Genomic DNA, 5005 nt, shown 5'->3' on the forward strand with positions numbered 1-5005 from the left:
ATTTGACACAACACCTCGCATAAAAATCTGGGCGATAATTATGACACCATTCAGGAGTTAAATTCAAGCAAAGTCCTCCAACGCTTGCTTCAAACCCGTAAGATTAAAATCAAGTATTATAAAAGAAATATATCGAATAGAGAATACACTCCAAATGTTTTTTTATTTACTATTAAAATTCACTGAAATTAAAAAAAAAAATATTTTAGGAATATTCTGTATTGGATACATATTTTATGATGTTTGATTTGTTCAGGTCACCAGCAGGAAAGGAGGCTTTACTTGGATTAAACCGATTCAGGATCACGATCACCATTATTGGACGATGCTAAAACAAAGATTGTTGTAGATTAGTAATCAATTCAGGCAAACAAAAAAAAAACGTAAACAAAAAAGCAAAAGAAACAAACAAAAAACAACAGAAAAACAACAGAAAAACAACAACAACAACAACAACTAAACAAGGAAATAATGGATTGACGGAATAACAAAATAATGGAATGGCGGAATAACGAAATAATGGACTGATTGCAGACAGAACAATGACTAAAACAATTCTTTTCAATTAACATTTGCAACCAAGACGAATCGAAATATCTTGAATTCTACTTTTTATTGCAATTATATTATTTTTCTGCTGCGTAACATTAATGCAATTTATGTGATTCCTATTTTGAATTTGTCGACAAGTGGTTTGCTGTTCGTTCGAACAAGAAACTGATTCAAGAATTAATTAAAGTTATCGCATATAACAGCAGGTGCGCAAACAGATAATAACCTTTTGTTATCATAAAAGTTATATCAACTCGTGAAATACAGATCGTCCGTGTAAACCAGAACTAAAACATAATTATTGCTGAAATTATATAAACAGAATATCATATATACTAGCTGCGTAAATAATAAAATAATGTTCGAAACGTCGCTATAATAAAACAGTTCCATGATCCACTTCATTTTTAAAAATGATATAAGTAACATTTTCATCTAATATCATGATGCGACGAACGTGAAATTCAAATTAAAATATAATTTATTTCTCTTTGAGATAAAGTCAAAATACATATGTGTTCACCCAAAAGATGGTACAATAATATCTTGCGGTCACGCAAAAAGCCAATAATATCTGCAGGTACAAAGTACTGGGATTGCTGTAGTGCCATTTGGTGAATTGATTCGTAGGGCTTCTCAATGCCATATAGTATATTTTTATGACTTTACCTGATCATGGGCAACAAATTATTTCTTTGTTTCTTTTTCTCCCCTACTTTCCGTTTCTGACCCGCTCTAACAAACTCAATAAAAATCTCCAAAACAAATCTACACGATGAAACCCACAACTCCAACTTCCAAGGTAGACCCCACTACCATGTCTCCTTTTCCAACATCAGATGTAAAAACCCAATTACAGGAGATCAAACCAAACCTAGAATTCCTAAGATGGATATATATACAGGGTGACCCCCCCCCCCAAAAAAAAACGAAAGCTAAATGGAGGCCATCTAGAACATATGCTGTAGAACGGAGAAAAAACGGCCAAAAACCCTTGTGTTTTGATGTGATGTTTTGAATATAATAAACTAGTTTTGACCAAAGTTTCATTTCATTCGGATAAAACACTAAGAAACGGGGCCCTAATTAGAGTTGGGGCCCGATTTTTTTTGGTCACCCTGTATATATATATATATATATATATATATATATATATATTGTGATGTGCCCCTTCTGAAGTTAGCTTTATTATCCGATCATGATAGATTAATTTAGAAATAAAAAATATCTCAGGTTGCGTAGAAGGACGCGAGGAGCTACGCGCCAGTCCATATTTAATTGACTTCCTCTATCAAAAACAGCATTTTAAATGGGGTAAGAATTATCTGTCCTTCTCAACTTAAACCCGGTCTATAGGCTTGTGTGTTGGATAAAATAGGTATCAGATGAATAGATATATTTATTTAGCAATCCGCTATCTGTCGCTGTAAGAAATGGTAGCCAGAGAAGTTTTAGCATATATTTTTAACATGAAAAGATAATCAATTCAACATGTATATATATATATATATATATATATATATATAAATATATATATATTTATATATATAAATATTCCTTTTTATTTTTATGAACAGAATCAAAGAACGTATAGGTAATATATAAAAATTTCAAAAGATGATAATATATGTATGAGTTCATAAGTCTTTCTTCTCTTTTTCCTTTTTCCTGTCTATTTTTTTGTATATCTATATGCATATGCCTCGCATACCAATCTCTCAGTAAAAAAAAGAGAAAGACAAGTTTGCAACATATATAATTTACAGAGTTGTGCCCCTTTCATCATTATTTCCTTTTATGTTTTTTATAATATACCAAGGCAGGCTACTCCTGCGTGTTGATTTTCCCTTTTATTTATTTTGTTTGTTTTTCTTTCTTTCGAGCGATATTGTTTTATCAAACTCTAGCGAGATTTCTGAGATTTTCGTTATTTAATTGTTCTCTTAAAGTGATCCGATATGTCTTTACAACTGACAATTAAAAGAGTAAAAGATAAACCAACCTTATTTTACGCTGATGGATATCAACTATGTTTTTCTTTTTACAATTCTCGTGGAGTTAATCTTATCAGCAGAGTTGTTTAGTTAGATGTGTTCTCCCCTTGGAATACTTCTGCAACTAACTTACGTTTCAAATTCTTAACGGTTAATTTTCTCCGAAAGAAATGCTGAACACATTTTTTTGGAATTTAAAATATATCAGCGTTTTTCTTTTCTTCTTTTTTATTATTTCCCCTTCACTGTCGCCGTTGCCGTTGTTATCACGGTAATGGTTCACTTAGTCGTTTTAATTTATTCGCGTCTTGGAATTTTAACCATTAAATTTATGTATTTTTATTAATACGATATTGATATATCTCAATATCGTAACAATATATATAATTGCATTTTCATCTCAAACAAGACATAGTGCCAATTTGATGTAGCGGCTACTATCTGGGACGTATCTTGCAATGATACTATGTAGGGAGTTGAGTAGCAAGATGTCTATTTACATTACACTTGAACTTCTGCATGTCGGTCCAATCAGGGAAGCAGGCAGCAAGAAGGGAATTCCAAATTCTAGCAGCCCGAGAGAAGAACTATTAGAGTAGAAAGCTTTCTGGTATCTAGGCATCCCAACTGTGTAGACGTGGGGATGAGCTTATTGTCGTGTTTTTCGGGGATATTTACGCCGAGAGGGCACAGGGGTTAAAATCCTTGTAAAACAAGCAGATATTGGCAACATTTCTTTGATGAGACAGATGGTTGAAGCCTTGCTGAGAGTACGGAACCTATTAGTTTATCGACTCTCTTTTGAACCTTGTCTAAGAGAGAGAGAGAGAGAGAGAGAGAGAGAGAGAGAGAGAGAGAGAGCTCGAGAGCTCAAATATATCACATATTATTTCGGGAGGTAGCAATGCCCAAGTGTTTAACGACACGGACTGACGACCTGGTGTTCCAAGTGAATTAATTTCCTACAAAATCACTTTCACTTAGGATGTTGGCAACCTTCACGTAGCCCCTCCAGAAGAGAAATCACTAATTAGACGTCCACTGCAAATTAGACTGGGACATTGTGGAGGTAAACAGAAAGTAGAAAGAATGTAGGAAAATCAAAATAATAGCAAAACAAAAAGAAGACTACTACTACTACTACTACTACTACTACTACTACTAATAATAATAATAGTTATAGTTTCAAACTCGAATTACACTAAAATTTTGAGAATGAGCCAAACTTTGAAAAGAACTGAAGTGAGAAATCACTAAACACACATCCACTGGATGAGTGCAAATTAGACAGAGAATAAACAGTGTAAAGAGAAAATAAAAAAGGATATAGGAAATCAAAATCACAATAATGATAATAATAATAATGATGATAACAATAATAATGATAATAATAATAATAATGATAATAATAATAATAATAATAATGATAATAATAATAATAATGATAATAATAATGATAATAATGATAACAATAATAATGATAATAATAATAATGATTATAATAATAACAATAATAACGATAATAATAATAACAATAATAATAATAATAACAATAATAATAATGACAATAATAATAATGATAATAATAATAATAATGATTCTGATTTCGTTTATGAGCGTCTCTCTGGAAAGGGATGGGATTCATTTCCAGAGGATTTCCTTTAATCCCGGCTTCAAACCAGGATCTTCAAAGATCAAGGGTTTTCCTAAGGATGTTGATGATACCTATGATTGCAGAGGTTTGAAGGCCGCCTAAAACATCAGGGATTTGTAATTTTTTCAATTGTCCTTCCAGACGACTTGATACTACTCCTAGTGTACCAACTACAACCGGGATTATTTGTGTTTTAACCCCGTGTATACGCCTTATCTCCAAGGCAATGGAGCATAATTGCTCCACTTCTCGTTCTCCTTCTCTCTCACATTCCTGTCCCAGGGTACTAATAAATCTACAATCTGCCAGTTTTTTGAAACCTTGTCAATGATGACCAAATCCGGACGATTATGTTCCAATTGCTTTGTCGTTATGACACTTTTGTCCCACCATACTTCTACCTTGCCATCCTCACTTGTTCTCACTTTATCAGCACCTCCTCAAACCTTTTTCCAGCACACTTCACCCCAACCCTCTTACACACCTCCCAATATATCCGGAGTCCAATGCGATCGTGCCTTTTGCGGTACTCTCTATGGGCCAGTTCTCTACACCCTGCTGCAAGGTGCGCAATTAACTCTGAGGTCTTACCACAAATCCGGTATTCTGCAGCAACTTCCTCTCCTAGAACCACTTTTTTGAACAATCGTGTTCCTAATGCCTGCTCTTGTGCTACACAAACAAAAGCTTCAGTACTCTTAGCCAGATACCCAGCTCTAAGCCATTGTCATGATCTTTCATCAGCCACTTCTGCTATATCCTGGAAGAACCTTCCATGCATTTTCTTCCTAGCCTGTTCCTCTGC

Source organism: Euprymna scolopes, chromosome 27 (assembly GCF_053919585.1).
Source record: "Euprymna scolopes isolate OS-2025 chromosome 27, ASM5391958v1, whole genome shotgun sequence".
Classification (NCBI taxonomy): Eukaryota; Metazoa; Mollusca; class Cephalopoda; order Sepiida; family Sepiolidae; genus Euprymna; species Euprymna scolopes.